General features: G+C 55.5%; 1 long non-coding RNA gene across 1 annotated transcript; it reads right to left on the reverse strand.

Moving 5' to 3' along the window:
• Window positions 1-2,346: 2,346 nt before the first annotated feature.
• LOC120963941 (uncharacterized) lies at window positions 2,347-5,328 on the reverse strand. The gene is made up of 2 exons (XR_012184689.1): window positions 4,160-5,328; window positions 2,347-2,711 (listed from the first exon to the last, which is right to left on the reverse strand). It is a non-coding gene; the product is annotated as an uncharacterized lncRNA (long non-coding RNA).
• Window positions 5,329-8,056: the final 2,728 nt, after the last annotated feature.

Genomic DNA, 8,056 nt, shown 5'->3' on the forward strand with positions numbered 1-8,056 from the left:
GGCAAACCTCTGCCGGAGGAGCGGCCAGGTGCAGATGCTGCTGCTGCCGCACCCGCCCAGGCGCGGGGCGTCCGACGCCTAGTCGGACTCGTCCCCGTCATCTGCCCCATTGTCCTCCTCATCACTTTCGCTCGAGGAAGAGCTTCCATCGTCGGAATCTCCATCAGAGGAGCTCTCCACGCAGCACTTCAGGCGAGTCCCGAACTCTCCGAAGACCTTGACGGAGAGTAGGCCGTCCTCCATTAATTTGAAGTAGAGGACGAGCCCCGCCATCAGGCTGTGGATGCAAGCGAACGTCTTCCACCCACGACAGAGGTACATGACCCGAGGAGCCGGGAAGTCGACGTCGACCCGCGTGCCCCCATTCCCACAACCCCTCATGTGCAATATGAGGGATTGGGGCCGGTCACGCTCCATCTCCCAGCGAACGGGGCAGGAAGACGAAGACGACGACGCGGAGGCCGGCGCAGCCTAATGAAGAACTCGCGGGGCTGGTCTCCGACATGGCCTTCCATCGGGAAAGGCACCATTGGCGGGGGCGAAGCCGGCGCGCCGCCCCGTCCTCCTCTTCCCCGAGCACTATGACCTCTGCCCCGGCCTCGCCCACGGCCTCGCCCCCTCCCCCTTCCCCTCGCGGCCGGTTCCACCACCACGGGCTCAGGAGGAGGAGGAGCACGCTGTCGAGCGGCGACCCTCGCCGCCACCGTCGAGGGACCCGGGTTCCCTTTCTCCATGGTGAGTGAAAGGAAGAAGCAGAAGCAAGAAGAGATAGATGACAGGAGAATGCGGGACGCCATCCCCCCTTCCCCCTCTTTATAAAGGGGCGGGGTTGGGGCTGGGCCGCTCCGCTCGGCCAATCCAGCCACCGGAGGCGCAGGGAATCAGGACCGACCCGCTGCCCCAACCCGCGACGGCCCGGTTTCCCGCCTCCACCGCTTGCCACCCCAGGCGCATGAAGGACGCGTGGCGGACGTGCAGAACTGAGGGGACGGGTGAAGCGACATCTCCCCACCCCGTGATCGTGGGGAGTGGACGCCTTGAAGACCGTGGCCCGGCCCCATTCAGTAAATGAGCCGCGCCTCTACGCCTCCCTCTTTTTACGGGGCAGGCGCGAGCCGCCTCTTTACTGCGATGTGACGCATGCATGCGGAAACCGCCCTATGCATGCCTCCCACGTCACGCACACCCCTCCACGCTGCGCCGCATGCGCGGATCGTGGGAAGCGCAGTGCACGAAAGGTTTTACCGCGGTAAAAACCGCCCCGCCTGCCCGTGCACCGTTTTGGGCCTGACCCAACAACGTGTCGCTCTTATGTGTGGCCCAGGCCCGGGGGCTCCTGTCGGTGTACAAAAAGAGGGGTGCGTTTTTGTACCCCTCTACCTATGCACGGGCAGTCGGAGCCGCGCCTATGGTCACGCTAAGCAGAACAGGGGAGATGAGCCAAGGTAAGACCAAAGCCCAAGATGATCTGAGCAAACGCCAAGACCAAGACCACAAAGAGCAGAGGGACGAAGCAGGTTCCCCCGGCAAGACCCTTGCCGGGGCATCTCGCTCCACACCAACAGAGCGAGCCACCCTTGAGCCCACGGTCCCCAATGCCATCATCCACGTGGGGCCAGGGCTCGGGAAGGCGCCTCCGTGGTGGCATGCAGATCTTTGTGAAGACATATTCAAGATCAGATGAGGATTAGAAGATGACGATCCTCGGCAAGATCCTTGTCGAGGAAGGCCACCAGACCCCCGGCAAGGCCCTTGCCGTGGACGACAGCGTGCCACGGCAAGACCCTTGCCGGGCCACACGGCAAGACCCTTGCCGGGCCACCCGGCAAGGCCCTCACCAAGAACGCCAGCAGGGCCACCGCCAGGCCCACGTCAACCAAGCTTCCACCGCCGTTCACATGCAGCTGCCAGCCCAACCAGCTGGCGGGCACCTGCGTGGCAACATGCAGCTCCCAGGCCAACTCATTGAGCGCCTGCGTGGCGGCAGGCAGATCTTCATGAAGGCTCCACCACCACACCACCTCAGCTGCCTGCCTGCCTACATGGCGCCGCACGCATCACTAGCCGAGGCGCATATCGAAGCGAGGAGGAGCGGCGACGGACGGGACGAGCCTCGCCCCCATCCCCGATAAAGCAAGAGAACACCTAAGCTACGCATTAAATGCGTCTTGTCCTGTAATACGAGCAATAAGCTCAGGGCACTGTACGCCTTTCCACCTCCTGTGTGCCACTGTGGCAGCCCCTTCCGACTATAAAAGGAGGCCCATGGCATACTGGAGAAGGATTCGGCTCTTTCGAACCATGCGCTCACCACAGCTAGTTCGAGAGCTTAAGAACTCTCTAAAATACACCCACCAAAGTAGGACTAGGGTTTTACGCATCCTCGCGGCCCGAACCTGGGTAAACGATTCTTGTGCTGTCTACTAGTCCTGCTCTTCTTGCAACCCCGCGCACCGGCAACCGTAGCAGGGATTCTTGTGATCCCATAGGTGTCGTTCCACACCGACAGGTTTACATTGGCACGGCGACACTACGCCTGCCACGGTTGCTCTATGTAAACAGCAGAACAACTCAACGCAGCAGAATGACTACTGGCAGCGGAACAACGACGACGGTGATGAACTCCACTCCGCAGGGACTCTGGCTGGAACGCTTATCCTAGCGCGCAAACAAGGGATCCACGGCAAACAAGCAACCATATCCGGCATGACCTGCAAAATGGCATGACATGCCAGGTCAGTACATGGAATGTACTTGCAAGCTCATAGCAACCAAAGCAATCAAGACAAACAATAGCATGGCAATTACAGGTTAACCAGGTTTAACATCATACTATCAGATTAATCATAGCATGAACAAGATGATACAGCTAGAACAATACGAGCATGGCATAAACATATGAACATGATGAGACTAGCATGCAACATGATGAAACTATCATGCACCAACTTACTCTGCTCGGGTTATCTCGTAACCATCACATGCATCACTTACCATCACAGACATCACACGATCTTCTTAGGATCCAATCAAGCTTGGTATTAACAATACCATAGTAATCATTTATGACCACAAGGAGCTTGACTCTTACCCTTGACTCTCGCATAACACCACAAATATCCAACAAGTCGGTATTCACGATACCACAGTTATCCTCTTACGATCACATAAATATCAACCAACTTCTTTCATCATCGAACCGGGGTTGTTATTAAGCACATTATTATTACTGTTGACTCACAGTGTGACCAACTACGAACTGGGCCCATATCCGCGGGCGCGGCTATCGATAGATTTAACACACACACTCTGCAGAGGTTAGCACACTATACCCACACCACGGAACCCTGGCCTCGCACTCCCATTCGGGTGGACCAAAGCGTTCCGACAAAACCGTCCTACTGCCATGACACCCTCCCGGCCACTCCGACCAACTCCCCTTTGGGCTAAGTCCTGGGTGGCCCCGTGCCTACCAAAGGCACCAACGGCCACCGTCGTGGCAAAACGGTCCCAAACAGGGACAAGGATCCATACTCAACAATGGGCACACAAGGCTTATGCCGTCCTAACTGATTAGGGTAGCGCCCGCGCATAACCTTCCCTCGCGGGAGGCACCGGTGAGAGGCATGATAATAGACCCAGTTAGGACCCCCCCATAGGGTAAGCGTGGTTGCACTGGTCAGATCGATATGGTGGTACCATGACTCAACCAACAGTTGTTCAAGTTCAATTTAATCCAGTTAAACTTGAATGCAATATGCTGAGCCACGACAAAAATAACAGGATGCAACTACAATGCATGAACATGATATCAAACATAAGCATGGGGGTGCATCATAATCAACGAGCATAGCAACAACATGTAACCATTTATCCAGATGAGCATGGGATACTGACGAGCATGAATATCACAACTAGCACACTACACATAGCATGACATGACCACTAGCATCAATAATAAATACCATGCAATAACGATAAAACTATCGTGCAAGTATTCCATCAACTGGATGCAAAGAAACATGCATAACGGCGGTACTCGGAACAGACGATAGTCATGCACCGAAGACCATCACCAACATGTACTACTACCAAACATTGCCAATATTAAAGTAATACTAGCATGAAGAACATAATAACAGAGTGCAAGAAAACATACCATGACGGTAAACACCGATCCATAAGCATAACCGAAATATCGACAGCAGTAGCAAAACGAACATGCAGTTATTAAATATTCAAGTTGAAAACCAATGCTTCTGCATGGCTATAATGCAGATGGTGGTTGTGCCTTGCCTGGGTATGAAGAAGGCTCCAGGGAGAAGTGCGGAACGATCGCGGAAGTAATCGCCGGAAAGGGTTCTCTCTCGGAGGGGGCTGATTAGGGGCAAGGGAAAAATGGTCATTTTCAGAATGTTTACACATGGTGAAAATGATACCAAAAGTTCGGGCTCGAAGAGGCGAAGACGTGGGCATTGGTTTCACCTCAATCGGAGTTACGGTTGCGGAGTTATGAGGTGTTGAACACCAGGGACCAAACTGTGAATAAAACTTCAACAAACAAGTCCCTGGAGGCAAAAACTGAAACCGCCTTCGGCTGAGTACGCTTTCTGAAATGGAAAACCTATTTTGAGCTGAAGTTAAAGGAAATACGCTTTCCAGAAGGGAAAGCGCACTTTGGTTTATAAGAAGGGAGAATACGCTTTCGAGAAACGGAAACGTATTCCTGCGAATACGCTTCCACTTACGTGACTAGGCGGAGGCGGGGCCGGCTCGTGTGACGCTGACATGCGGGTCCCACGGGCAGTGGGGCTCGTCACTTATCCACGTTGGCCGCCGGGGTCAACGCGGGGCCGGCTCTGGTGTGACTATCTGGTGGGGCCCGTGCACCTCTCTCTCTCCTCCCTTCTCTTCTTCCTTCTCCATCCCAACGGCGCGCCGAGGCAGTGCGAGGCCGACCGGTCCGGCGAGGCTCCCGGGCGGCTCTGGCCATCTCAGACAACGGCGAGGGCACTGGAGGACTCGGCAGGAGGTGTCGCGCCCGTCCAGGTGCAGTACGAGCACCGGGGAGGAGCAGGATGGCGGAGGCTCAAGGAGACAGAGGACCAGGGCGGCGGGGCCGATCTTTGGGGGGGCGGTCTGAGGCACTCCGGCGAGAAGAAGAGAGGCCGGGGAGGGTCGCCGGAGTGAGGGGCTTCGGGTGGTGGTGGCTATGAGGAGAGGGAGGGCTCGGCTCGCTCCAATTTAGGAGGAGGAGGCCGGCGGCCATGGCGATAGGGAGAGGCGAGGAGAGGCTCCGGGGCTCGGGAGACTGGCTAGGGAGGGGTCTGGGAGTGAGGGGGAGCTGCTGGTGCGGTCGGGGCACCACGGGGTGGGCTTATATAGCTGACGCAGCGAGGGGGTGAGGTGGCACGTGTGCGGCTACATGTCCACGCTCCGGCGACGGGCACACGTGGCCAAGGGTCACGGGGAGGGGCAGCAAAACGACGAGGGGAGACGCGGACGAGCGCGAGCGGTCACGGAGACGAGCGGAGCTCGGGGACAAGAGAGGGAAGCCACCGCGGCGCCAACAGAGCCGGTCGGCTACAGTTCGCCCGTGGGCGCACGGCGACGAGCGCCAGCGAGGAGGCTTCAGGAGGGGGAGATGGCTCCAGGAGGACGGCGACGACGTGGGGAACACGCTGGACAGGTTCACGCGCGCGAAGACGACGAGCATGAGCCGGGCCGAGGCAAAACGATGCCGAGGCCCTGGGCGCGGCCAATGCTGCCTGAGCGCGTGCAAACGATACAGTCACCACTGTGCCCGGCAAGGAGGGGACACTTGAGGCTGCCTCGAGCTGTCTAGTGATGAGTCCTTGCATACTAGAGGCCGAGGGAGTTGATGGATCAAGAGAAGGAGCCAAGGAGATGAATGAGGGATCGTCTGAAGTTTGCTGCATCAAACTTGGCTGAGTACTGCTGATCAACAGGGACTTGAGTGGGTCAAATGGTGATGGCTGGCGTGATTAGGATAGGAAGGACTACGGTTCTAGAAAGTTTGGATGGAAATGGACTAGCCACTGAATAATTGGTCCAGAATCAGATCATGATGGTGCACTCAAATGGAGAAGCCACTTGAGCTGAAATTTGGCAAGGCAGGGTTATTTGACCATATGAAGATGTTGTAAAAGTTTCATACCAATTGGATAAACCAAAATGGTACTTCCTTCACAAACATTTCCACTGACCAGAAACTTGCAAAAATTCTAGAGGAAAATTGGCTAGATGGAATATGCCCAAATTGGGTGGAGATAGGTTATATGGATTAGAGAAGGCCTAGGAAAAATTTCAGATATAATGGAGCAAGATAAAATATGCTTGCTTCACTAACTGAAAATTTGGGCAGAAACAAAGCTTTGAAGCTGTGCTCACATGGAGGCATTACATGAGCTCAAATCTTGTGGAGATCTTTTATTTGATGATGTTGGGGATATTACCACTGGGCGTAAACCGGCCAGGAGAGGCTGGGTTAACCCCATAAGTAGTTCATTTGTATCTGAAGTCCATGAAGACAGACGCTGACGCTTTATGAAGGCCTAGGGCCCAAAGATGGTTTAAGGCCTGTAGACATAAACCGGCATTGATATGTAAACTTGTGTTGTAAGATAGAAGTAGCAGAAACCGAGCCGGACACGATTATGAGCCGGCCTCGGGATTCTGTAAACCGACGGGCGTCAACCCATGTATATAAGGGGACGACCCGGCGGCAGTTCAAGGACAACAGACAACAACTCGAGACTCAGGCAAAGCGTATTCGCTCCATGGTCATCGAAACCCCAGCAATTCCATCACAACTAGACGTAGGCTTTTACCTTCATCGTAAGGGGCCGAACTAGTATAAAACTCTCTTGCGTCCCTTGTCCGCTTTAACCCCTTTAAGCTAACCCGTAGCGATTGCTCCACGACTAAGTCCTTTCTCTAGGACATCTGTCGTGACAAAACCATGACAGTTGGTGCCCATCGTGGGGCTATCGCATGATGGTTTCAAGTTCTTGGAGGGCAACTTCGAAGGACTCAAGGGTTACGCTGTGGGCCGGATGACCAAGAGTCGTCGCGGCAAGCTCTACATCGACGATGCAGGCTGGGGCCCTGTGGCCGGCTCAATCGAGTATGGGTACCGGGTCCCCTTTGGGGGCATACACGTTTTCATTGGCAAGATCGGCGAACCGGGCCCTGAGCCGGACATCTGCACCGACCTCGTCGAAACGGCTCAGCGTGCGAGATCTGCCCGGGTCAAGCCTGTCATGAAGCGTGCCTTCGTGGGAGTTATCCATGGAGGGGAATCTGAGGATAGATCGGAATCTGATGGTGAGACCGTCGTTTATTCCGGCGACGAGTCATCGACCGGAGAGGCCGAGTCGTTATATCAGTTACAAGATGGCCGGATTGGGGGCTGTTCCGATGGCGACAGTATTCCAGACCCCTTTGATCCGCCAAACCGGGTTGCAATCTTCATGGCCAGTACGCAACCGGCGCTCCACTCTTCGACCGCAACGGTGATGATTTCCGGATCGACAGCGGCAGCAGCAGTCGGGGCAAGAGGCCCTGCACGACCGCCAGCTTAGGTTCTATCTGATTTGTTTGATGCGTTGACAACACTGATGGCGGAGGTTAACCCGGCGGATCAGGATGCACACAATGCGGAAATCGCGAAAGTGAAATATCAGATCACCCAGGCCAAAGCCGACTTAGCAGCTGAGGACACCAGGATGACCGCGGAGCGGGCCGCTTTGGATGCACAAGCTTACCGGATTATGCTGGATCAGAGTGCGTCGAACGAAGTCCTGAAGAGGAGGCACTGATCTTGCCTGCCGCCGGTTTATGACGCTAGAAATCTCTTTAACACCCCAGGAGCAGGGACGAGTAATCCGCCGGTGGTAAACCGGGCAGAGGCACCTGGAGCAGGGGCGCTGGTTCAGCCACGTTTGGTGGATCCACCTCGTTAGAACAACATTGTAGCACCGCATGTCCCCACGCCACTAGGTCATTACTCTAACCCGATGGACAACATTGTCGC

Source organism: Aegilops tauschii, chromosome 5 (genome assembly GCF_002575655.3).
Source record: "Aegilops tauschii subsp. strangulata cultivar AL8/78 chromosome 5, Aet v6.0, whole genome shotgun sequence".
Lineage (NCBI taxonomy): Eukaryota > Viridiplantae > Streptophyta > Magnoliopsida > Poales > Poaceae > Aegilops > Aegilops tauschii.